The sequence below is a fragment of the Giraffa tippelskirchi genome, chromosome 10, assembly GCF_054371585.1.
Source record: "Giraffa tippelskirchi isolate mGirTip1 chromosome 10, T2T-mGirTip1v1.2.pri, whole genome shotgun sequence".
Classification (NCBI taxonomy): Eukaryota; Metazoa; Chordata; class Mammalia; order Artiodactyla; family Giraffidae; genus Giraffa; species Giraffa tippelskirchi.
In genome coordinates, this window is record NC_137284.1 from 23,912,202 (window position 1) to 23,939,576 (window position 27,375).

Here is a 27,375-nt window from a genome sequence, read left to right on the forward strand (position 1 = left end):
CCTAAAATGACGGTGTACTGCAAATGCATTTTTGCAGATGTAAGCTTGAACCTCAATGTAAGCAAGACAGAAGTGTGCCCCAGAGAGCTGTCACCTGGAGTTATGGTGAGCTGTCACCCAGAGTCATGGTGAGCTGTCACCCAGAGTCACTGGGAGGTGTCACCAAGAGTCACAGTGAGCTGTCACTGAGAGTCACAGTTAGCTGTCACCCAGAGTCACTGGGAGCTCTCACCAAGAGTCACAGTGAGCTGTCAGCCAGAGTCATGGTGAGCTGTCACCCAGAGTCACAATGCTACGGATGGGCTGAGGACAGGTGAGAATTTGGCCACTGAACCAAAACTGTAGGGCAGAAGGTAGAGGATATCATGCTATATATTTTTTTGATGTAGTGCTTTTGTAAGAAGTGGCCCATGTACCCAGAGAATGATAAAGATAATGTAAAAATCACTACAAACCCTGCACTCCTAAGGCAGTCACTGTCAACATGATGATGGACATCCTTGCAGGAATGTTTTTAGGCATGTGCACACCCATGTGTGTGCACACATTAGGTTATGCTTAGCTACAAATGATGGACACCAAAATATTGATGATGGAGATGGGATAGCAGCTCATTTCTCTCACATGCAGCTCTCAGTGGGCGGTTTGGAACTAGCAAGGTTCTCACTGGTGTCAGTCGTACAGGCTGTTCCATCTTCTCACTGTACTGAATATGGCCTCCACCTCATGGTCCAAAGGACAGCATCTGCAGTCTAGAAAGCAGGAAGAGGAAGAAACAGAGAGAGAGAGAGAGAAATGCCAAAGGAATACATGATATTTCTGTTTATATCCCATTGGCCAGAACTAAGTTACATGGCTATACCCAGCTGCAAGGGACTTTGGGAAATGTAGTCCTTATTCTGACAGCTATGTGCCCAGCTAGAAATCCTCTTACTAAGAGGTGGAGAAGTGGGATATCAAGGGCTATCTGGCAGTCTTTGTCATACTGTTTATGCAACATTACTTAACAGGATCACAGAGACAGTATAATATGGATTATAGGCTCTGAAGATGACTGTGAACTGAAATCTGGCTTCACTAGTTACTTCTCAGTTCACTGGTTTATAAATTAGGGATCATAATAGAACAAACCTACTTCATAGGACCAGTGTGAGGATTGAATGAGCTAATGTATATAAAAGGGCTTAACATGGCACCCGGCAGTAGGCTTTCAGCAGGAGGTATTAGTCTGCTTTTTTTTTGAAACACCAATATAACATGGGTAAAGTTCTATGTCATCACCTGTATTATATTATCCTTTTTAATAGCTGCGTAGGATTTCATTATATGGGGAGAACATAATTTATTTAACTAGTCCCCCATTGATCACCATCTTAGATTGTTCCTAGTTTTTTCCCAGTATCAACAATTCCTGCATCCACATCATTTTGAACCTGCTTGATTATCTCCTTAGGATAATTCCTAGATGTGGCTCGCTGTGTCAAACCTACACATATTTAACAGGTATTGACATATCACCAAAAGTGGGTACAGTATTATTAACAGCTGGTTTCTGAGAACACTGGAGCATTACACACCGCCAGCAGGTTTTTGAGCAGCTGCTCTGTGCTGAGCCTTGTTCTAGGTGCTACAGAGAATCCAGAGGTAAACAAGACATGCCCTGACATCGGCAAGGAAATAACCAATCAGGATTTGTGGACAGGAAATTCGGGAGGTGAGAAAGTCTCCCTGAGGAAGGGCTATTTCACCTCAAACCTGAGGCCTAAAATGTGTGGGTGTGGTAGGAAGGGGAGAATTGGAGAAGGGGAACATATTCTAGGGGAGAAGGAATGCCTGTTAAACAGTAGAATGTAGGGGTGAAGCACATGCATTGGGCAGCCAAAGTGTCCAGGTCTGAGTCATGGCTCAGCCACTTATTACCTGAGAAAGACCTCTATGCCTCAGTTTCCTCATCTTTACAATGGAGGCGATAGTAGCAATAGGATGGTTATGAAGATTGACAAAGGTAATGCACAGAAGTACTTAGAAGAGTCCTGGCTGGATAGAAAGTGCACTGTGTCTGTTAATACCAATAATTTCATTCCACCTTTGCTTAAAAGTCTTAGCCCAAGACTGTGAGAGTTCAACAGCATCAAAGGCCCCTTTCCATTTTCCCCAGTGTTGAACTCATCCATTCAAGGAATATGACTGAACACCTCTAAGGGAGATGTTGTAAGGAAAATCCTCCCAGACCCAGGCTTCAAGGAGCTAACTGGTTAGTGGTGAAGGTATTTTTTTTACTTAAAATTTGTCTATTTTTAATTGGAGAATAATTGCTTTACAGTATTGTGTTGGTTTCTGCCATACAGTAACATGAATCAACCATAGGTATACATATGTTTCCTCCCTCTTGAACCTCCCTCCCATCTCCCACCCCCCATCCCATCCCACTCACAGAGCACCAGGCAGAGCTCTCTCTGTTATATAGCTATAGGTGCTATATAGCTATATAGCCATTAGCTATCTAGTTTACATATGGTAATGTATATGTTTCAATGCTACTCTCTCAGTTCACCCCACCTTCTCCTGCTGTGTCTATAAGTCTGTCCTCTATGTCTGAGTTTCTATTCCTGCCCTGCAAATAGGTTCATCAGTACCATTTTCCTAAATTCCATATATATGTGTTAATATATGATATTGGTTTTTCTCTTTCTGACTTACTTCACTCTGTATAATAGGCTCTAGGTTCATCTACCTTCTTAGAACTGACTCAAATTTGTTCCTTTTATGGCTGAGTAATATTCCATTGTGTATATGTACCATAACTTTATCCATTCATCTGTCAATGGACATCTAGGTTACTTCCATGTCCTGGATATTGTAAATATTGCTTCAGTGAACGTTGGGGTATATGTGTCTTTTTCTGTTATGATTTTCTCAGGGTATATGCTTAGTAGCGGAGTGCTAGGTGGTGGTGAAGGCGTTTCAAATGAAAAATCCCAGACAAACAGAAGCCCATTTAGCTACAAACCCAATCTGTGCTGTGTTTAGAAGCACAGGGTGATCTATGAGAGCCCGTCAGGGGCTTGTCCAGTGAGGACATGACAAAGAAAATGACAAAGAAGACAAGACCAAGGGGATGAGGAGGCTCCAGCCAAGTGGAGGGGATGAAGGAAGAGAATAGACCAGGCTGAGGGAGAGCCTATGCGAAGACCCTGAAGAGGGATGTCTAGCACATCAGAGGAAATGGGGAGGCGGGGAGAGTGAGGGGAATGGGTGGAGCAAGTGTGGGAGAGGTCAAGGGTGACGTGCAAAGGTGGGCAGGGCTGGGCCCCTTGGGGTTTCCAGCTCCCCAGCCAAGATGATCCCTGGAGTCTAATGGTGAGTATGGAGACCAAGTCCCCTCACCAACACATCTGTCGCCCCTCCAAGGTCTTCATTCTTGCCAACCAAAAGGTACTTCCTATCTAGTCATTCCTCAAAACTTTTCTTGCCTTTGGCTCTCAAAGAATCCTGAGACTCAGCAGAAAAGTCCTCCACACCAGCACTTTTTCAGGAAAGAAAGAGCATTTAATGAACACCTGTTATGGGCCAAGGAATGCTCTGAGTCTTTACCCATCTTACTTCATTTACTGCCCAACAATCTGTGAGATAAGTAGTAGTACCAAGAAAATAGAGACTCAGAGAGCATAAGTCACTTGCCCAAAGTCACACAGCTATCAAATAGTAGAGTCAGGTCACTGAAGGCAAAGTTATGATCGTTGACTCCACGTTACTCTGACCGTGGGGCAGGCCTGGCCTGTTTCACACAGGCTTCTTAGAGTCTGTGTAGTGTGATACATTTTCAGGCAGCAGTGAGCTAAAAATTACAGAAACCTCTCTTCTACCAAATGTAGAGTTCATTAAGCTGCAGGGAGCTCTTAATATCTTTGGCATTTCCAGGCAGCTCTGTGCTCCATGAATAAAGGAAAGAACTAATACCCATCCCTAAAAAGATGAATGAAAGCCTTTGCTAACTAAATACTGCAGATAAGCATCTTCCCCATTTGACTGCAATTACCTTGGTCCCAAGTTACAGCATCGCTAGCAAAATGATTAAGAAAATAATGGTAATGATACCGATGGTAAATTAAATGGAAATAAAAGGAGCTCAGTGTACTGTTCAATTTCCCACTTGGGGACCACTCCTAAGTTGTGTTCTTCAGCTTCCCACTGGGAATTTCCACATGTAAATAATATGCCTGATTGAAACTGCAAACCTAGACCTCTGTGCATGGCTAAGCCTAGGATTGCTTCTCTCCATCCCAAGACTCATATCAGTGAAGATGGATTTTCCCCTCATGAAATGTTCTAATGAATTATGTAAATGGAGACAAACACCTTATAGGACTGACCTCTGCCACAGAAGTTGACATCCTCCTGCCCTGGCCAAACCAAGTGGAAAATTGGATTTAAAGGAAAAGAATCAAGACTTCATGGCAACCCAAATGCTTGTTGTGTCTGGGTTCTCACCTCCACAAATCAACACAACCCCACCAAGAGAAATTACCACAGATGTGACAAAGAATGGGCATGACAGTTGGGGTCCAGTTCAAGTCGTCAGGAGATTCCTATCTTGTTAGAAGCCACTTATTAGGGTTTCAGCAACAATCGTTAGTTTTTCTAATAGGACACCCTACGAGAAGAGCAGGAGCCATGAATTTAAAACCCAGCTCTGCCTCTTATTAACTGGGATTTTTAAGAAAGCTTACTTAAAAAGCTTTCTGAGCATACATTTCCCCATCTTTAAAATAAGGATAATAATAGCTCTTACTTACTATGTGGCTTTGAGAATGAGAAAGAGAATACATGTTGCACAGTGCCCGACCCAGACTGATTGCTCAAGAAATGGGTTCTGTTCGTATCATTATTGGCCTCAAATAAAAGATTGATTCTATTTAAGGGTGAATATAAATTGGGTTTTAGACTCTTTTTTTTTTTTTTTCACATGACTTGAGACCCTCTTTGGTCTTAAAGTTATATTGATTTCAGGTTGTACAAAATTAAACTATTTTTTAAAATTACTTATCTGACACTTACTAGCAGTATAACTTGGAGCAAATCATACCTTCACTGGGTCTTATTTTCCCTGTTGGTTTAAATGTAATAGTTGAAGCTAAAACTATAAAATTCCTAGAAGAAAACAATGGAGTAAATTTTCATGATCTTGGATTAGGCAGTGATTTCTTAGATATGACAAAATATATAAGCAATAAAAGAGAAGTTGGGACTATATCTGAATTGAAAATTTCGTGCTTCAAAGGACATCGTTAAGAAAATGAAAAGAGTAATCATCAGTCAATGGACATTTGGTTGTTTCTACTTTTTGGCTATTATGAATATTGCTGCAGTGAATATTCATATATAAGATTTTGTGTGGACGTATGTCTTCATTTCTCTTAGGTACCAGGATTGGAACTGCTAGGGCTTATAGTAACTCAATGTTCATCCTTTGAGGAACTTCCAAACTTTTCCAAAAGTGGCTGAGACATTTTACTTAACACTGGCAATGTATGAATGTCCCAATTTCTCCACATCATCACCAACACTTGCTATTGTCTTTTTTATTATAGTCATTCTGATGGGTATAAAGTGATGATAACTCTTGAAAGCATTAGGCGAAGTGAAAGAAGTCAGTAACAAAAGACTACATATTATATGATTCTGTTTTTATCAAGTGTTCAGAATAGGCAAATCTATAGGGACAGAAGTAGATGAGTAGTTGCCCAAGGCTGGGGGGTGGTGGGGAGAGGAACTAGGAAATGACTGCTCCCAGATACCATTTTTGTGGGGTGATGTGATGAAAATGTTTCAAAATTAGATTATGGTAATAGTTGATCAACTCTGAAAATATACTAAAAACCACTGAATTGTACACTTAAAAAACTGAATGGTCTGGACATGATGATTTGTTTGGATCTTGCCCAATTTAACATTTTCTGGATGAGAAGCACATCTTAGAATGGAGCCAGACCCTACTGGAAAAGAAAGACCCTGGCCATGTGAGTGCATCAAGAAGGGAGAAAGGGTGGGTAACTTCACCTGTGTACATGACACGATCCCACCTCTGTAAGCATTAGCTAATTCACAAGCTGGCTGCCAACTATACAAATTAGTGGTCACATGAGTGACAGTCACCAATGCTTGATGGAAAGAAAGAAAGTGAAAGTGAAGTCATGTCCGACTCTTTGCGACCCCATGGACTCTAGCCTACCAGGCTCCTCCATCCATGGAATTTTCCAAGCAAGAGTACTGGAGTGGGTTGCCATTTCCTTCTCCAGTAGATTTTCCCCACCCAGGAATTGAACCTGGGTCTCCCGCATTGTAGGCAGACACTTTACCATCTAAGCTACCAGGGATGGGCTACTTGCCATTTGCCTGGGTCTAAGCATTTTCTGGTGGCTCAGATGGTAAAGAATCTGCCTGCAATGCTGTAGACCTGGGTTCAATCCCTGGGCTGGGAAGATCCCCTGGAGGAGGGCATGGCAACCCACTCCAGTATTCTTGCCTGGAGAATCTCATGGACAGAGGAGACTGGCGGGCTACAATCTGTGGGGTTGCAAAGAGTCAGACATGACTGAGCCACTAACAAACACACAAGCATTTTCTATGGATCTCATTTAATTCTCACGAAAGCCCATTGAAGCTTCAGATGAGAAACAATGTCAGAGGGTTACAAAGATAGAAAGTTGAGGGGTCAGATGCAAATGCCGACAGCTTGACCGGTGGTCCAAGGCCTGTGGTCCTAATCTCCCTCCATCCTACCCAGCTTTCTCTCTACTGTTTTCTGTCTACATCCACCTGGGTGCAAGGAAGCATGTGCTTCATCAGCAGTGAGCAAATAACTGATTTAAAAATAACCTTACCGTTTCTTGCTCTAGTTCTTGAAAGCAATGGGTATGATCATTTCATTTTTAAAAGCCCTGCATTCAGCTTTCTTGGTGCTCAGACAGGCCTGCTGTTTGCTTGCAAGGCACACGCTCCAGGCTTCCCAGAGCTAGATGTGCACTGCTTATCTAAACCAGGCTGACTGTTCTCTTTCCTGTGCAAATGTCTTTAATCCAGCAGCTTCCTGCTGGGCTCCAGGAGCTCCAGTCACCCCACACCTGGGAAGTTTGCTACAGATGCCTTAAAAGAGCCAGATTTTAAAGTGCCTGCTATTTGTTTTGCCTCTCACCTCCAACCATAATGCTTTGTTTGCAACACAATGACTGTTCCACAGCCAGTGATTCCTCCATCATAAACACACGGAAAATGACTCTGGGAATGTGGTGAGCAGCAGGAGACAGGAATTGTGCTGCCAGCCTTTGCCGTGGGCTGTCCTGGCATCAGAGCCCAGGCTGCAGGGTGCTTGCCTCTCCGCATGCCTCTTGCTGCTCACCCAGGAGGCCCAGGCCAAAGCTTAAACCCAACAAAGGCTTCACAAAAGAACTTGCATGTCTGCTTTTAACTCCAGTCCAGCTTTGGAGCTTGCTGTGGCTATATGGAAGGTTGGTGCCCAAGCCTGGGCAGGAACTGCCAGCTCCATACAGGTATCTGGGTCTCCACCCAATGGGTGGTCTCTCGGGTGAGATGAGGCTGCCATCCTGCCCCATCCCTGCCCGCATCTCTGCGCAGCCGCAGTCGCAGGCTCTTCGTGGACAGCCCTGGGTACCAGAGGCCTCTTCTGAGTGATGCTTCCTTTGAAGTTAACTGTCGCTTGTGTGAACGAATTGCCAAGGTCTGTGTTTTCTAAAAATTCCAAAACCGCACAACTGAAGTTACATGATGATGTCACCTGGGATGTCAAAACAGCCTGGAGTGCTGGATTCCAGCTCTTCCACACAGCCCACTTCCAGTGAGGCCGCCCCCCCCTCCCCCGGGAGGGCTGAGCCCAACCCTGGGATTCCTTGTCTACCACAGATTTAGGGGTGGTTGAGAGAGGGTCCCAGGGCCACCCTTGAGCTCCTTTGTTGCATGGCCTGATCTCCTCATGGTCAGATTTACTGTTCTAATGAATGCTCCTCTCTGCTTTAACTATTGAATCAGCCTCAATAGAAGAAGTTAGGAGATAGAAGAGCCTGACTGGGCACAGAGCCAGGTCAAAGGGCAAATCTACTGTCTCCAGTCCCTGCAACAAGGAGCGCCCAGAAAGCAGCAGTAAACCTAAGGGAATGGAGCACATTCTGTGTATTCTTCCAGGACTCCATGGAGGTAAAGGAACACAGGCATACTCTGATAAATCACCAAGAGTGGGTGCAGGTGGGGAGACCTTAACACCATTGCCAGAGTAGCAGCAGGTAAGCATTGCCTTCTGGACTGGAAAGGTAGGTCAGGTTAACTGGAGGAGACGCAAGCCTGAGCCGGGGCTGCTTGAGGAAGGAAAGGGACACAGCTCTGCTCTCCGTGTTCTCCATCTCAGCCATCCCCCACACGGCTCAGTGTTGGTGGTTTCGTTGCTAAGTTATGTCTGACTCTTTGGGACCTCATGGACTATAGCCCACCAGGCTTCTTTCTCAGGCAAGAATACTGGAGTGGATGGTCATTTCCTTCTCCAGGAGATCGTCCCCACCCAGGGATCAAACCTGTGTCTCCTGCTCAGACTCTTCTCTAAATGACTGCAGAATGTCTGACTGAAGAGGCATCTAATTACCAGGCCCCTGCTGGAGCCCCCAGACCTGGCCCATGCCCCCACCCCCACTCCTTTTCCAGCCCTCCCTTTCTGCGTGTGTGGAATATAGACCCCCATAGGGGTCTCTCAGGGTTGGACCTTTCGCACCAGCCTGTCTGAGCTGTTATTCACACTGAAACCCAGGTTGAGTTATAGAATCTGAAACTTTCTGTGTGCGTTTCATGATGGTTCTCTTGGGTTTGCTTATCCCTCTCAGTCTCTCTGACTCTGGCCCGAATCTCAATCTAGGCCACAGTTTGATGATCAAAGCAACTGGTGCAAGACAATTGCTTCGATTTGCTGTTTGCTTCAAATCTGGATTACCAGTTACCTTTCTAATTAAGCCTTTCTGAGGGCAGGATTTAAAAATTCACCGGTATCAAAGTCCTTAAAATCACCAGTCCTGAAACTCTTTCTTTATAATACCCTCCTTACAATCCTGAAGTGAAACTCATATAAGCTACCTGTGTACATAATTTTTAAAAAATCACTATTATATCCTTATTATATATAATGATCTATGGCACAGTATGGGTGAACCTCAAAAAAAAATATGCTCAGTGAAAGAAGAGAAACGCAAAAGACTATATATACTCTATGATTCTATTTATGTGAAATTTTAGAAAAGACGACTTGGAGGAAAAAAAAAGTAGAAGACAACTCTATAGAGACAGTAATCAGATCAGTGATTTCCTGGGGCTGAGGGTGGGCATGAAATTTGACTGCAAAGAGACCTAAGGGAACATTTTAGGAGGATGGAAATGTTCTGAAATTGCCTTTTGGCGATGGTAGCCCAACTTATCAATTTTACCAAATCACTGAATTGACTAAAAACTTGCCTGAATTGTTAACTCGTTAAAAATGAGTGGATTTTATAGTACGTGAAATGAGTGAATTTAGTTTTCTTCTCTTTTTTTTTAGAGTTTCACATAAATAGAATCATACAGTATGTAGTCTTTTGTGTTTCTCTATTGTTTCTTTTTAATTGAAACTGTATTTCAATTTTCATTATAAAGAAAAGTAGTTATGAGTTCCATACTGTAAGTGTACTTTACCCTTGATTTACATGGTAATTCCATTTTTGAAAAATTCAGTGTATACTGGTTGTGAAAAAATGAATTGTGTTCCTAATTTTTCAAAGATGGATTCATTTTTAAAATCCCAGCAGTTATTTATTTGTTTGTTTTCGGCTGAGCTGGGTCTTTGTTGCTGAGCTTGAGCTTTTCCCTAGTTGTGGCAAGCCAGGGCTACTCCCTCGTTGTGGTGCACAGGCTTCTCATTGCGGTGGCTTCTTGCGGTGCACAGGCGCTAGGGTGCTTGGGCTTCGGTAGTTGGTGAGCTTTAGAGCTTGGGCTCAGTAGTTGTGGCACATGGGCTTAGTTGCCCGGCAGCATGTGGAATCTTCCCAGGCCAGGGATCAAACCCGTGTCCCCTGCATTGGCAGATGGAAGTCCTGTGTTCATATTTAAAGCAGAGCTACATTCCAGAGTCAGATAACTATGAACAAGTTCTTCAGCTCCCTGTATCCAGTAGTACATATGATAGCTGTGTTGGGTATGGGATAATTCTTCACTGTGACGGACTTTCCTGGACACTGTAGGATATCTAACATTCGTGTGCCCTGCCCACTAAATTCCAGAAGCAGCCTCTAATCACTGTGACACTGAAAAATGCCCTTATAGAAGTCCACATCAACCCCTAGGAGTTCCTATTATGTGACCAGACTGGTGCCAGCTACTAGGTTAGAGTGGTGAGCAAGACAGGCTTGATACTGCCCACTGCTCAGACTCCAACCCTACGCCTCAGAGAGGTCTCCTTGCTAATCTGAAATTAGAGCAGTTTCTCTCTCTGCTCTTCATTGTGCTGGGCTGGCAATACCCTGGCTTCCTAGCAGATTAGAGTGATCACAAGTATCTTTGAATAGGTCTGTTTCCTGGAGAAAAAGAAGGAAAAGAAACAACACAAACCAGATGGATCTAAATTGAACACACTTTTTTTGGCACTTAATTTCCCTTACATGGAGCACTGAAGGCATTTTGGTGGCCTTCTGGGAATACTTCCCAGGCAACGCCTGGGGTTTTAACCATTCGACAGCCATTAACCATATTGAGCCTCACAGAGCTTAGCTCCCCACCCACCACTGAGGAGCTCTATCAGAAACTACCATTTACCCTGGGAAAATGTCCTGTAAATATCACCAACCAATCTTCCCCCAATAAGGGCAGATCGCAAGCAATGCTGACAATGGTGCTCAGAGGGGCCTTCATCTGAATATGCCAAGGAGAACAGAGAGAAAGACCCAAGAAAGCCCCTTAGAAGCAAATTTCCCCATCTTCCCCAATTAAGATGTCCATGCCTCTGTTGTTGCATTTTGTTGGTGGTGCTGTTCCTCAGCAGTCATGGGATTAAAGGCAGATTTGTAGGAGGTGGAATCACAGACATTGTTACTATCATCTCTCATATCTAGTCGGCTATGGGTCAGGTCTACTCAGGGATGGGTCTTGCATGTCCATGGGAGTCTCCAGACAAGAATACTGGAGTAGGTTGCCATTTCCTTCTCCAGGGGATCTTCCCTACCCAGGAATTTGAACCCAGGTCTCCTGCATTGCTGGCATATTCTTTACCAACTGAGCTACAAGGGAAGCCAGTATATCTAGTCTTCTGTGGGTCGGGTCTACTCAGTGATGGGTCTTCTATTCATCCCACTTTGTGCATTGCTAATGTGTATTTCCTAGTTCAACAGAGTTTACTGGAACTACTGGAGTTTTGTCAACACTCAGCCGAGGGCACAAATCCTAACAATGCTCCTTCCTAATTATTGACTTCCAGTAATGGCAACCCACTCCAGTACTCTCGCCTGGAAAATCCCATGGACGGAGGAGCCTGGTAGGCTACAGTCCATGGGGTCGCTAAGAGTCGGACACGACTGAGCGACTTCACTTTCACTTTTCACTTTCATGCATTGGAGAAGGAAATGGCAACTCACTCCAGTATTCTTGCCTGGAGAATCCCAGGGACAGGGAGCCTGGTGGGCTGCCGTCCATGGGGTCGCATGGAGCCGGACACGACTGAAGCGACTTAGCAGCAGCAGCAGCAAGTCATTTAACTTTGAGACGTGGTCATAACAGTTTAAGGAAGAAACCAGAGATGAATGAATGTTATTGTAAAGATTAAGTGAGAGTCACATTACAAGTGCCCATTGCTACTGATACTGACTAGATGCTCAGTAAATAACCTGTTGGCCTGATGAAGTAGGAGTGGAGACTTCCAATTAAATGTGGTGTAACTTACATATATGAGTAATCCCTTCTCCAGGGGATCTTCCCAACCCAGGAAACAAACCAGGGTCTCCTGCATTGCAGGTGGATTCTTTATCAACTGAGCTATCAGGGAAGCCCACTCCTTTTGCAAACCACACTAAAATGGTATTACAGAGCTAAAAACAAGTCTAAACCTGCAAGGACACATAGAACAAAAACAGCAGAGCCTTGATATGTGAAATCTACAAACGCAAATGGAACAAAAGAGAAAGCTTCAATGTAACACCTCTGTATCAGTATCACTTCTGTAACAAACCACCCCAAAACTTAATAGCTTAAAATAAATATAATTTTATTTGCTCACAAGTGTGTGAGTCAGTGATTTGGGCTAGGCTCAGGTAAGTGCATCTTCTGTTGGAATTAACTAGCTCACTCATTTGCAGTCAGCTGGGAACTGGTGTGACTGAGTGCTGGGCTCTGCTGGAATGATTTGACTTCTCCCTCCAGTGGTCTCACCATCCAGGATGCTGGCTTTTGCTTCTCCACCCAGTTTCCACCCACCAGAGGATAAAACTCAGTGTACTAGCCTCTGCATGCCTCACATTTTCTAATAGCCCATTAGCAAGTCCGGAGATGGCAATGGCACCCCACTCCAGTACTCTTGCCTGGAAAATCCCATGGACGGAGGAGCCTGGTAGGCTACAGTCCATGGGGTCGCTAAGAGTCGGATACGACTGAGCGACTTCACTTTCACTTTTCCCTTTCATGCACTGGAGAAAGAAATGGCAACCCACTCCAGTATTCTTGCCTGGAGAATCCTAGGGACGGTGGAGCCTGGTGAGCTAATGTCTGTGGGGTCGCACAGAGTCGGACACGACTGAAGCGACTTAGCATAGCATTAGCAAGTCACAGATTCAGGGAACAAACCCAGACTCAATATGGGAGGGATCTACACAAGGTCACAGATACTCTGGTTCATTACTGCAACAGTCCACCACAACCTATGAAACACATATACCGTCTTCCCCAATTAAGATGATCATGTCTCTTGTCTCTTTTTAATGGTGATGCTACTCAGTATTTCTGACAGTCAAAGCTAGATTAAGAGATAAAAAGCAGGTGGGCAAGAAAGACCAATTTAGCAGATCAGAGAAAATGGAAACCGAAGCCTGACTAGTTCATTCTATAGAATCCTAAAGACTCAGAAATTGAAGGCATCAAATGCATCTGAAATTTAGAATGCAGGTGTGGCTAAAAGCAGAAGAAGCTGAAAGTCTGTATAAGAGGTAGTGCCTTGACCTTCTTTATTGCTGCCTCCACACAATCAACTGAATACCCTTCCATATCCCAGGATTGAGGGATACTCTGGAGAGGTAAAAATGGAAAGATTCTTATCTTGGGATATCAGGCATTGCTAAAGGTGGGGGCACCATACTGAAAACAGGGAGATAAGCCAGATGACACTGAGAAAATTAGATGATTCCACAACTGATTAATAGTAATTCCAAAGAACAAGAAGACAGAGAAAAAATGAGGTGAAGAGGTTATCAAAGACTTCAATACATTTCAATAAAATTTTCCAGAACTTAAGGAAATGAGTTGGAAAAGACCTAGTGCACTTTGCAGATGAATTAAAAAAAAAAAAAGCAGAACTAAGGCAAGTCATTGTGAAATGGATACCAGGATATTAGGATACCAAGGATAGGATAAAGAGAAAATCCTAAAAGCTTCCACAGAGAAAAGATCCAAGAGACAACAAGGAAAACAGGTGACATACAAAAGTTCAGAAACCCACATGGCATCAGACTTAGTGGCCACAGGAGATGCTAGAAGATAATGGAGCAATGCCTTGAAAATAAGGAGTGGAAATAATTTGCACACTGGAGTGCCATACTCAGCCAAACCAGAATTGTGATGGTAGACTAAGGATATTTTAGACATTAAAGATGTGAGGAACTATACCTTACATGCATTCTTCCTTACAGAGTTACAAGAAATGAGGAAGACCTAGAAATCTGAGAACAGGTGTGCCAGTTATTAGCTTATTGACCCGTAACTTCAAACCCACACTTGTGTACCATGCTGTGTGATGCTGAGGCCAAGACTCTAAAAACCTCTTTGCCTTGGCCAGCTAGCCCCCTGTTAAGCTCGCTAATGGGGAGGGGTTACTAGCGAGAGACTGGAAGGCTGGAGAAGGAAGAAGGGACTTGCTCCTTCCTGTTTGCTTCCTGTGTGCTTGTAGTTCCTGAGAGAATCGCACTGGCCTCACCCCGGCAGAAACAGTTCCTTCCTGTAGTGACAGTTGAGTCCAGTTTGCAGCTTTCCCAACACTTGCAGAAGCAACTTTACTATGGCCCTTTAGAGATACCAGCACCAGCTAGGCCACCTCCTTCACGTCCCACACACACAGATAAAATAACTGGCATGGTTTCTAAACCCTGACTGATATATGAGGGATCCAACAGTAGAAAATAAGAACTCCAAGGATAATAGTGACAGGAGATTGCAGGACAATAGCTATGCATCAGACTGGTGGGTTGCTTGAGTTGAGGACCCCAGTTCATGACCTTCCTGTATCCATGTTCTTTGCAGAGTGACTTTTCAGATTCTTCCATCAAGATTGGGCATCTGTTTCTGTTCTTGATTCTGATCTTGTGACTTGTTTGGCCAATGAAATGTGATAGGAGTTGTGGTGAGCCAGTATCAATCCTATGCTCGAGAAGGCGTGCATATTTCCTTTCTCTCTCTTGGATCCTTATTTCCTCCATGAAGTCTTGCCTAACCTGCTGGAGGATAAGAGACCATGAGGCATGCCATCCAATAGCCAGCTACCCAGCCTTTTCCTGGGCAGAGCTGCAGTCAACTACGGATGCCTGAAGGAGTCCAGCTGAGATCAGGAGGACCATCCAGCTGAATTCAGGCCTAAATCCAACCCGCAGAATTGTGAGCTAAGCAAATGATTATTGTTTTTAACCACTAAATGTCAGGATGATTTATTCTGTAGAAACAGCTAACTGATCCACAGACTAAGAGAGGAATACATTTGGTCCTTCTGGTCCACTCCACACTGGAGCAGAAGGACCAGATGTATTCAAGAATAAAAAGGGATATTAGAGAAGCTAATGTGTTCTTTTGAAGCAGTGGGGTGAGTTGGGACAAAGGCTTGAGGCTTCTTGTTGTAAGCCTGGTGAAAATACTCGATGTGAGCTGTGTATATGGGTAACAGATAGAAATAAAATTCAAATTTACAAAAATGAATGGACTTTTTGGATTTCCTTCTGTAGTGATTGCCAGCTCACGATCCTGGACTTGAATCCTTAGGCTTGGTTTCAGCAATCTTGTCTTTTCATGACTGTTGTTTTCACTAGTGGAAATGGAGGCAGTATTCATCAGTAGTTCTCATCATGCTGCTTGGGCCCTCATTCCCAGATCCAATCGTCTTCTTTGATTCTACTTCCTAAATAAAGCAGTCCGTCTCTCTCCACTACCATGCCTCTGCAAGAGCACAGGACGTCGTCGCTCATCTGAACCACTGCAGCATCTTCTGAACTAGTTTCCCTGCCTCTCATCTTCCTTCTTCCCCTCCAATAATCTTCACTGAGATGCCAGAATGATCTTTATAAACAAGTCATCTGGGGTCGTGGCCCTGTCTAAAATCGGTTATTGATTCTCCTTTGTCTATAGGATGAAAGGTAAGCTCCATAGGATGGCGTACGTAGCCCCTCATGCTCTGGGCTCTCACCTTTTCAGACTCACCTCTTGCCCACTGTTAAGCTTACCTCCAGATACTGAGCCTCTTCCCGCCCCTCATTTTTGCCATGCTCTGCTTTTCTGTCAAGTTTTTTTGCATGTTGGATTCCCTCTGAGAGACTTTGTTGGTTGCCTGTGCAAAACTCTGATTTTTGCCTACAGAATCCTGAAGACCCCTTGAAGGTGAGCCTTAGTCCTGGTCTAGGGGTGGGCATATAACCTAGCTCTGGCTAATTCTCAGTGTTTGTTAGAGGAAGTCACTATGGAACATATGGAAAGATTTTCCCTTCCTGCTAAGAGGAAGGTATGTCAGTCAAAACTCTCAACCCCACACTCCTCTAGCTTTCTTCCCTGGAAACTGGACCTGCTGTAGACAAGTAGGAGAAAGGAAAGGGGAGGTGACTGGAACCCAGACTTCACAGAGCTTCCACATCAATGTCAGAAACCACTTACCACCACACATTTTGTTATGTTGAAAAATAACCTCCTCTTTATTTATGCCACTGTTCACTGGGCATTTCTTAAAGCCTAAAGCATTTATTCTGGATATACCTACTTTCCCAAACTGAATCTTGCTCATCCTACCATACTCAGCAAAGTTACCACCTGAACGAGATTGAAACGCTCTATCCCCTGACCCTGTGTGCCTAGAGCTTCTTTACGTACTAACATAATGGCAAAAAGCACCAGCTCTGAAGCCAGACTGTCTAGGTTCAGAGCCCAGCTCTCCTACCTACTAGTTGGTCACCTTGGACAAGTTATTTACCCTCTCTGTGCCTCAGTTTCCTTATCCATTTAATAGGGCTGAGAATGTTATTAACTTCATCTAATTGTCATAGGGGTTAAATGAGTTAATGTATGTAATATACTTCATATCTGGCTCCTGATAATCATTCAATTAATGTTTGTTGTTATTAATACAAGCTTCATCATACTGAATTACAGTAGCCTAATAGTCATCTTCCCTGAGATTAATGAATGAATTTCATTCAGTGTATGAATAAGGTTAGTGAATGAAGAGAGGCATCTGTCAGGTTTATTGCCTTCCCAGGGATACTCTGCCTAGAGACACTGCCCAGTAATATTTTCTTGTTCAGTCACTAAGATGTGTCTGACTCTTCAAGACCCCATGGACTGCAGCATAGTAGGTGCTTAATTAATGATAATATGTTGATGTGATCCCTTGATCTTACTTTAAGGCAGACTTTCCTGCCAGGAAAAGATTTGGGGCACCACAGCAATCAAAGGAGTTGTTGTTCAGTTGCTCAGTTGTGTCCAACTCTTTGCCACCCCATGGACTGCAGGACACCAGACTTCCCTGTCCTTCACCATCTCCCAGAGTTTGCTCAAACTCTTGTCCATTGAGTCAGTGATGCTGTCCAACCATCTCATCCTCTGCCACCCACCGTTTCTCCTCCTGCCCTCAGTCTTTCTCAATATCAGAGTCTTTTCCAATGAGTTGGCTCTTCTCGACAGATGGCCAAAGTATTGGAGCTTCAGCTTCAGCATCAGTCCTTCCAATGACTATTCAGTACTGATTTCCTTTAGGATTGACTGGTTTGACCCCCTTGCAGTCCAAGGGACTTGCACAAGTCTTCTCCAGCACCACAGTTCAAAGGCATCAATTCTTTGGCACTCAGCCTTTTTTATTGTCCAGCTCTCACATCTGTACATGACTACTGGAAAAACCATAGCTTTAACTATACGGACCTTTGTTGGCAAAGTAATGTCTCTGCTTTTTAATATGCTGTCTATGTTTGTCATAGCTTTCCTTCCAAGGAGCAAGCATCTTTGAATTTCATGGCTGCAGTCACTATCTGCAGTGATTTTGGAGCCCAAGAAAATAAAATCTGTCACTCTTTCCTCTTTCCCTCCTTTTATTTGTCATCAAGTGATGGGACTGGATGCCATGATCTTGGTTTTTTGAATGTTGAATTCAAAGGTATATTTTTCACTTTCCTCTTTCACCCTTATTAAGAGGCTCTTTAGTTCCTCTTCCCTTTTTGTCACTAGAGTGGGTATCATCTGCATATCTGAGGTTGTTGCTATTTCTCCTGGCAATCTTGCTTCTAGCTTGTGACTCCTCGAGCCCAGCATTTTGCATGATGTACTGCATATTAGTTAAATAAGCAGGGTGACGATATACAGCCTTGACATACCCTTTTCCCAATTTTGAACCAATCCATTGTTCCATGTCCAGTTCCAACTACTGCTTCTTGACCCGCATACAGGTTTCTCAGGAGGCAGGTAAGGTTGTCTGGTATTCCCATCTCTTTAAGAATTTTGCAGTCTGTTGTGATCCAAACAGCCAAAGGCTTTAGCGTAGTCGCTGAAGCGGAAGTAGATTTTTTTCTGGAATTCCCTTGCTTTCTCTATGATCCAGTGAATGTTGGCAATTTGGTCTCTGGTTCCTCTGCCTTTTCTAAATCCAGGTTGTACATCTGGAAGTTCTTGGTTCATGTACTGTTGAAGACTGGCTTGAAGGATTTTGAGCATTACCTTGCTAGCATGTAAAGTGAGCAAAATTGTACAGTATTTTGAACATTCTTTGGCATTGGCCTCCTTTGGGATTGGAAAGAAAACTGATTTTCTCCAATCCTATGGCCACTGCTAAGTTTTTTGAATTTGCTGACATGTGGGTGCAACACTTTAACAGCATCATCATGAAGGATTTGAAATAGCTCAGAATTCCATCACCTCCACTAGCTTTATTCATAGTAATACTTCCTAAAGCCCACTTGACTTCACATTCCAGGATGTCTGGCTCTAGGTGAGTGATCACACCATTGCTGCCCATCCTGGCGTCTCAGGATTTTTTGGGCTCCAAAAATCACTGCTGATGGTGATTGCAGCCATGAAATTAAAAGACACTTACTCCTTTGAAGGAAAATTATGACCAACCTAGATAGCATATTGAAAAGCGGAGACATTACTTTGTCAAAAAAAGCCCATCTACTCAAGGCTATGGTTTTTCCAGTGGTCATGTATAGATGTGAGAGTTGGACTACAAAGAAAGCTGAGCGCCGCAGAATTGATGCTTTTGAACTGTGGTGTTGGAGAAGACTCTTGAGAGTCCCTTGGACTGCAGGGAGATCCAATCAATCCATCCTAAAAGAGATCAATCCTGGGTGTTCATTGGAAGGACTGATGTTGAAGCTGAAACTCCAATACTTTGGTCACCTCATGCGAAGAGTTGACTCATTGGAAAAGACCCTAGTGCTGGGTAGGAAGGCAGGAGGAGAAGGGGACGACAGAGGATGAGATGGCTAGATGGCATCACCAACTCAATGGACATAGGTTTGGGTGGACTCTGGGAGTTGGTGATGGACAGGGAGGCCTGGTGTGCTGTGATTCATGGGGTTGCAAAGACTCGGACACGACTGAGCGACTGAACTGAACTTTTCGCCTTTTCTCCCTTTGGAATGAGAATGTCTGTCACTGCCCACCCCAGCACAGGTTCACAGATGGAGGGGAATTCTGGCCTAGGATGTTATCATACAGTGTCTCCCCCATACTTGATTTAGATGAGTTAAATGATGAGATTTGGGACTTTTGAGCTGAAGAGATTTATTTTTTTAATTAATTAACTTATTTATGTATTTAGTTTTGGCTGCACTGGGTCTTTGTTGTTGCTGCACGTAGACTTCCTCTGGTTGTAGTGAGTGGGAGCTACTCTAGTTGTGGTGCGAGGGCTTCTCATCGCGGTGGCTTCTCCTGGTGTCTCTTGTTGCAGAGTACAGGCTCTAGAGCATGCGGGCTCAGTAGTTATGTATGGTGCACCAGCTCACTTGCCCCACGGCATGTGGGACCCACCTGAACCAGGGACGAAATTCATGTTACGTGCATAGGCAGGCAGATTCTTAATCACTGGCCCACCGGGGAAGTCTGAGTTGATGCTATTTAGATGGGAGTTTCAGATGCACTGAAACACTTTAATGGGTTGAACTTTGGGAGAATGTAGGGATGGGGTGAACGCATTTTGCCTTTGTGGGACAGGCGTGCGTCTTTGGGGCCCAGAAGACAGATCACAGTAGGCTGAATGATGTTCCCCTAAAAGACGCCCTTATCTAATTCCTGGAACCTGTGAATGTTATCATATGATGAGAGAGAAAGAGAGAACTTTGCAGATGTGATTGAGAGTTTTGAGATGGTGAGATTATCCTGGATTATCAAGGTAGGCCTAAATGCTTTTTGTTTGTTTTTGATAGTATTATCATTGTAGGCATTGGAAGGCTTTCAGGAAATAGAACTTTACTAGGGTCCTTCAATAAGGGTCTGTGGATATTCTGGGGCGAATTATGAATTCTCAGAATTTGTGTGTGATATTTGGTGTGTATGTACGTATACTGAGTGATGTATTCATTTCCCAGGACAGCAGTAGCACAGTACCACCGGAGGGGTAAGAAGAATCTGTCCTAGGCCTTCTTCTTTGACTTGTAGTTGGCTGTCTTTGCTGTGTCTCTCACAGCACCATCCCTCTATGTGTGTCTATCTCTGTGTCCAAATGTCCCCATTTTACAAGGATACAGATCGTATCAAATTAGGGCCACCCTCATTTTAACTTGATCACCTCTGTTCAAGACCCTGTCCTCCTATAAGACTACATTCTACGATACTGAGGCTTAGGACTCCAACATATTTGGGGGTTGGGGGACACAATTCAATCCATAACACTGTGGATATTTCCAGAGCTTTCATCCGATCTCAGAAGTATCCAGCATACACATTTATGCATGCCCAGGCATACATGCTCACAAAGATTAAAACCCTCTGAAAGGGTCAAAGCCGAAACTGTGGGCAGCAGGTAGTGAATGGTTGTGAGGAAAGTCATCCAGACCCCTGGATTCTTATCTCAATAGGACAAGGCCAGCTTTGCTCAGCAACCTTAAACCATGTTTTGAAGTAGACAGCTTGTCTGAAGGCAGTCCATGGAGTGGAAGAAGCAGAGGCTATAGAATGAGTCCAATCTGCCTTGACATATCTAGGCTCTGTGTTGCCTCAGGGAACTCACTCAACATCTGTGAGACTGTTTCTTGGTCCACAAAATATCACTTACCTTAAGGCTATGGGTGAAAGTGAAAGTGTTTGTCACTCAGTCGTGTCTGACTCTTTGTGACCCCATGGACTGCAGTGCACCAGGCTTCTCTTTCCATGGACTTCTCCCGGCAACAATACTGGAGTGGGTTGCTATTTCCTTCTCCAGGGATCTTCCCCACCCAGGGATAGAATCTGAGTCTCCTGCATTGCAGGCAGACTCTTTACCATCTGAGCCACCAGGGAAGCTTAAATGATGATGAATTACAGTCCATGGAATTCTCCAGGCTGGAATACTGGAGTGGGTAGCTGTTCCCTTCTCCAGGGGATCTTCCCTACCCAGAGATCAAACACAGGTCTCCCGCGTTGTGGATTCTTTATGGTCTAAGCCACCAGGGAAGCTCAAGAATTCTGGAGTGGGTAGCCTATCCCTTCTCCAGGGGATCATCCCAACCCAGGAATCAAACCAGGGTCTCCTGCATTGCAGGTGGATTCTTTACCAGCTGAGCTACCAGGGAAGGATATGGATATAGAGTACCAAACTCAGTGTCTGGATCCTAGCAGGCATGCAGAGACCCATTATCATTATGGGTGGATACAATTAATGAACACATACTCCACTCTGCCCCTGGGAGTATAGCTTGACAGTAGCACAGAATAAAGGAGCACAGGTTCTGCTTTCAATCTGAGACAGAGGTTGCTTGCCTCGTGGATGTGACCTTGGCAGGACATGCTGACAGATATGACTTTCAAGAAAAATGTCTCATCGGTCTTCCAGTAAATCAAGGAGGCAAGGAATCCTTCAGTCAGTTGCATGGACGCTGCCTCAATATGACAAAAGACTTTTGCTCCCACCGAGGGCAGGGGCCTGTTGATGTTGTCTGGAATGTCCAGTGTGTTAGGGTAAAGTCTGAGCTGCTGTAACTAACAGACCCCAAATATCAGCACCTTAAACTAGATAAGAATTTGTCTTTATGTCATAGTAGAGACGTGAGAGAAGGGGTGCTAAGTTGATAGGCACCTAGCTTATCATGTGGCACCTAGCCTTAACATGTGGCTTTCTTCCTTGCAGGCACAAAGTGCTGGCCATTGTCTCTTACCTTGCAGGAACGGAGAGCGTATGCTCAAGGTTTTAAGTTAAGACCCTGAGTTCACCCATCATCAGCTTATATCTCATTTGCCCAGAAGTTAGTGACAAGGGCTCACTAAGCTATAAGGAAGGCTTAGATACATCCTCTTTTTTGTTGTTGCTCTTGTGTTTGGGGGTGGGGGGCGGATTTCTTTTATTTTTAACTTTTTGTTTTTTATTGGAGTATAGCCAATTAACAATGTTCTGACATTGTTTCAGGTGGACAGCAAAGGGATTCAGTCATACAAACACATGATACAGTTTGCTTTTTGTTGTTGTTTTTTTTCTGGCTGTACTGTATGGTATGTGGGAGCTTAGTTCCCTGACCAGTTCCCTGTGCTCTCTGCATTGGAAGTACAAACTCTTAACCACTGGACCACCAGGGAAGTCCCTTAGATACGTCATCTTTAACTGGGCTGCCATATGCCCAGCTAAATGTAATTATTATGGGAAAAGAAGAGTGAGGAATACAGTTAGCAGACTGCCTCATGCCGCTCATGGCATCTTTTTCTCATTCTGGGCCTGACAATGGTCCATTCCTTAGGTAAGTGACCTTGATTATGCTCCTCTTTAAGAAACACCCTTCTCCTGCTTCCCTCATAGCTCAGTTGGTAAAGAATCTGCCTGCAATGCAGGAGACCCTGGTTTGATTCTTGGGTTGGGAAGATCCACATGAGAAGGGATAGGATACTCACTTCAGTTTTCTTGGGCTCCCCTTGTGGCTCAGCTGGTAAAGAATGCACCTGCGATGTGGGAGACGTGGGTTCAAACCCTGGGTTGGGAAGACCCCCTGGAGAAGGGAAAGGGTACCCACTCCAATATTCTGGCCTGGAGAATTCTACGGATTATACAGTCGATGGCATTGCAAACAATCAGACATGACTGAGCGACTTTCACTTTGACTTTCTTCTCCTGCAACACACACACACACACACACACACAGATACCTGTATGATTCAGCCCAGATGTGTGGGCATTAGGCCCATGAATATTGGAATATAGAGCTTTAGGTTCCCATGATCTCATGGTATTTTATAATCACCTAGCTCTCTCTATTCCATTATCTTATTTGATCTTTACCTCAGCTTTGAGAGTTAAGCACAACAAGATTTATTATCTCCTTCCAACTGCAGAAAGTGAGTCTCAGAGAAATGCGTAATTTATCCAAGGCAGCACAATTCATTGGTGCTAGACTCAGGGCATCTGATAACTAATTTAGAGCATTTCCATCTACAGCCAGGGGAAAAGATGGAAAATTGGAACTCTATTAAATTGAAACAAATTCATTCATTCTTATTGGTAATTTTTGGGGAGTGGTGATTGACAATCGTTGAAAAACAAGAGAGAAAGTTTACCTTTCTCAGATTGAAAATAGTTGAAATACCAAAGAGAAAGTTTACCTTTCTAAGGCATCTTTGCACCTCCTGATACCTCTCTTCCATCAGCTATAAGGAACAGAAACATCATGTTCTCTTCTGACAGCACAAATATATCTACTGTGTAGTGGAGGTTTGGGACCTCCACTATGATAGCTTATGGTACAATACTGTCTGTCCACTCCTATCTTTGTTAACTAGGGTTTTTGTTTACAAATACTGCAGATGTCAACTAGGTGTAAGGAGGAAAGCCATATAATAACGTTTACACCAGGATTAGTGTAATTGGTTGTTCTTGGAGTATGTTAAAGTTTCAAAAAAAACTTGGTTATGTTCCTAATGAACTTTGAATTGGTAGAATTTCAGGGGAGTCAGTAGCCAAGTAAAAAAATCATTGAGTTTGGGAGGTTCTATAGGCATAACGCACTGCTTTTATCGACGAAGTTCTGTCTAGTCAAAGCTATGGTTTTTCCAGTAGTCATGTACAGATGTGAGAGTTGGACCATAAAGAAAGCTGAGCACCAAAGAGTGATGCTTTCAAACTGTGGTGCTGGAGAAGACTCTTGAGAGTCTCTTGGAGGAGAGGTCAAACCAGTCTATCCTAAAGGAAATCAATCCGAATATTCATTGGAAAGACTGATGCTGAAGCTCTAATTAGAAGCTGAAGCTCTAAAACTTTGGCCACCTGATGCGAAGAATTTACTCATTTGAAGAGACCCTGATGCTGAGAAAGACTGAGGACAGGAGGAGAAGAACATGACAGAGGATGATATGGTTGGATGGCATTATCAGCTCAATGGACATGAGTCTGAGCAAATGCTCAGGAGATAGGGAAGGACAGGGAAGCCTGGCATGCTGCAGTCTATGGGGTTACAAAGAGTCGGACACAACTTAGCAACTGAACAGCAACTCCTTTGATTGCTATGGTGCCCAAAATCTTTTCCTGGCAGGAAAGTCTGCCTTAAAGTAAGATCAAGGGATCGTAGCAACACATTATCATTAATTAAGACCCACTATGTCTCTAGCTCTCTCCTGGGTATATTATTTGAATGACCTAATTCAAGCGTTAGAACAATGCTATCAGTAAGGAGTGAAGGTCCTTATATTACAGATGATAATATTAAGAGCTGCCATTTTGTTTAGCCTTTGAGAAGTGAAGTTGTTCAGTCATATGTGACTCTTTGCGATTCAATGGACTATAGCTTACCAGGCTCCTCCATCCATGGAATTTTCCAGTCAAGAGTACTGGAGTGGGTTGCCATTTCCTTCTTCAGGGGATCTTCCTGACCCGGGATCAAACCCACATCTCCCACATTGGAGGCAGACGCTTTAACCTCTGAGCCACCAGGGAAGTCACCTATATAGAGAAAAGGGTTCACTATATATTGAAGAGATTCCATCCTATTAAGAAAAAGTGAAAGGATACATAGATGACATGTTGCCAGTTTAGAAAGAAAAATGCATAAATAGATACAATCTAGAAGGATATTTACTAAAACATTCAATGGCTATAATCCTATAATAGAATTCAAATTTGGAACTGAATATCTTCTATAATTATAATGATGTCTATCATCTCTCCTGCACTTATATTGATAACTGTAATTGACTATCCTCCTTTTTTGGGTGGGAAATTTCTTCCCCCTCCATGAGGTCAGGATGGAGCTTCCATTCACAGCATTCTGCCTCACTGTACCCAAGAAATAGACATGTAACCAAGCCTGGGCCAATCAGTGACTGGTCTCAATGGGCAACAAACTAACGTGCTGTTGATATCCCACCCACACTGCTCTGACCCTTCTCTGAGTTCACCTGCAGCAGTGCTGGGCAGTTCCAGGATACTGACCGCTTCCCACCTCCGACACCCATGTCTCTCTTGTTTCACTATCTGAGACTTTTTTCCAATGCTATAGAAACTTGGCTCATCCCAAGTGCAGAGTCTTCACAAATGCTGGGGATTAACACACCCAGGGACCATCCTCAGCCAATTAGGGATGAGAGGCTGTGGACAAATCACCTCCTGGCTTCCCTGTCCCCTGGTGAGAGAATTCTGACCTACGTTCCACACGGTGCCTCTGAGGGACCCACCAGACCTGCACTCCAGTTGCCCACAGTGGTAACTCACTCTTTAGCACCCTGTTGACTCTTCTCACATCTGGTGAACTTTCCTTACTCCCTCATCTGTGCTCCTTTGTACCATTTCCCAAATACTCTACCTGCATCAAAAGCCTTGTCTCAAGATCTAACCTATTAGGGTCTTTTCTCGAAACTTCCCAAACTGAGGTACAGATGTAGCTATCTTTTTCCCCTTGGATGATAATCCATGAGCATGAAATCTAGAATTCTGGTGGCATGACTTCTGCAATGTGAGAGTCTGAAAACATGTGACAGATGGACCAACAGAGTCCAAGACTCAGAGGGAGAACCCTCATGCTGTGAGCATCCTGGGATTCAGCCCACCCTGAGGTCAACTCCACTCTGACCTTGACCTAGACATTACATTACTTTATTACCTTGAGTTTCAACTAGTTCTGAATTGAGTTTCTGTCTCTTGTAAGCGAAAGAGTCCTGGTGGGGTGATGTTTATTTTCTTCTTTTTGCTTATATTTTTCTCTAATGCAATACACAAAAGCTTTTTGTTGCAAAAAAAAAAAAAAAAAAAAGTGGGCAGAATAGAGGAGCTCTTTGGTGGTCTAGTGGTTAGGATTCAACACTTTCACTGCCATGGTCCAGGTTCAGTCCCTGGTTGGGGAACTGATATCCTGCAAGTTGTGTGGTATGCCAAAAAAAAAGGCAGAATAAAGTTCTAAGGAGGAAAAAAAAAAAAAAACCCAATGGAAATGTCTTTAACAATGTTACCTAAATAGCCCATGTGGGGGCAGAGTTCACCCTCTTCTCTTAGTATCTGTAAAACCAGGCCTTTGTGAAACAATGGACTCACTGAACCATGAGTCTTCACAGGCAATCACACTCCCCAAATGCTCCCACAGTGCTGAATGACAGAGGGTGTTTACTTTGTCAGCTCCACCAATCACCCCAACTCTTAGAATGATTTGGATGTTGCCTCTCATTTGGCCCCAAAGCTGTGCCCTAGTTAATGACTTGGAAAACCATATCATCATCCATGTAATCTGCAGAAACCAGGGAGAGCCCTGAACCAGGCATTTCCTCTGCAGAGCAAGCATTCACAGATCCTGCACGTTTTAACAATGTTTGTGTTATTTCTCACAACTATTTAGTCATTATAAATCCTGTGTAAACAGATGGGCTTATTTGTTTGGTCCTAATAGTTATATTAATAAAATTTGGATATTGTGCATACTGATAATTACAAATATTTGTATTTACCAAGTAATATTCTTTCTGTTTAAAAATTCCTTTATGCTAAAGAGAAAGCTGGTTTAGTCTTTACAGAAACATGCTAAGGTTTTATGTTCCCATGGCTTTTTTATAGCCAGAAGTGTTCACAGATTGCTGGGTATTGCTGGGAAGAGGAATGGAGAAAAACGCAGAGCATTGTCACCCTCTGCTCAGAACACAGTTACATTTTCATACACAGCTCCATGTCTGTATCTTGAGACAAACATCAATGTAACAAATCTGGTCCAAATAAGATGGTTTCAGTTCTCAAAAATGTGTAATTCCTCTAAACTGTAATTTCATATTTAGAAATCTGCACTAAGAATCCAGATTAGAGTTGTGAGCAAAGATATATAGATAGATATGTGATGCAGTAGTATTTATAATAAATATTGGAAAAAATTCAAATGTACAATAATTACATATTAAATTGTAGTGTATTCATATCATGAAAATCTGTGCAGCAATTAAAAATAATGTAGATTTCATGGCAATGGGGCAGAGCTAAATCTACAATATGAGTGAAAGAAAAGGCAGATGGTTGTTCAGTTGCTAAGTTGTGTCTGACTCTTTGCGACCCCATGGACTGTAGCATGCCAGGCTTCCCTGTCCTTCACCATCTGCCAGAGTTTGTACAAACTCATGTCTGTTGACTCAGTGATGCCATCCTAACATCTCATCCTCTGTCTCCCCCTTCTCCTCCTGCCCTCAATCTCTCCCAGCATCTGGGTCTTTTCCAGTGAGTCAGTTCTTTGAATCAGGTGGCCGAAGTATTGGAGTTTCAGCATCTGTCCTTCC

At 43.6% G+C, this 27,375-nt stretch overlaps 1 protein-coding gene and 1 non-coding gene across 2 annotated transcripts in view; one reads left to right on the plus strand and one right to left on the minus strand.

Annotated features, from left to right (window-relative positions):
* The first annotated feature begins 202 nt into the window (after positions 1-202).
* Positions 203-27,375, plus strand: part of SLC6A5 (solute carrier family 6 member 5) — a 92,706-nt gene continuing 65,533 nt past the window's right edge. Inside the window, exons 1-2 of the mRNA XM_081533744.1 lie at positions 203-313; positions 2,159-2,254. The gene's annotated coding sequence lies outside the window, so the exon portion shown is untranslated. The remainder of the gene's footprint in view (positions 314-2,158; positions 2,255-27,375) is intronic.
* Positions 6,306-6,377, minus strand: TRNAC-ACA (transfer RNA cysteine (anticodon ACA)). The gene has a single exon. It is a non-coding gene; the product is annotated as a tRNA-Cys (tRNA).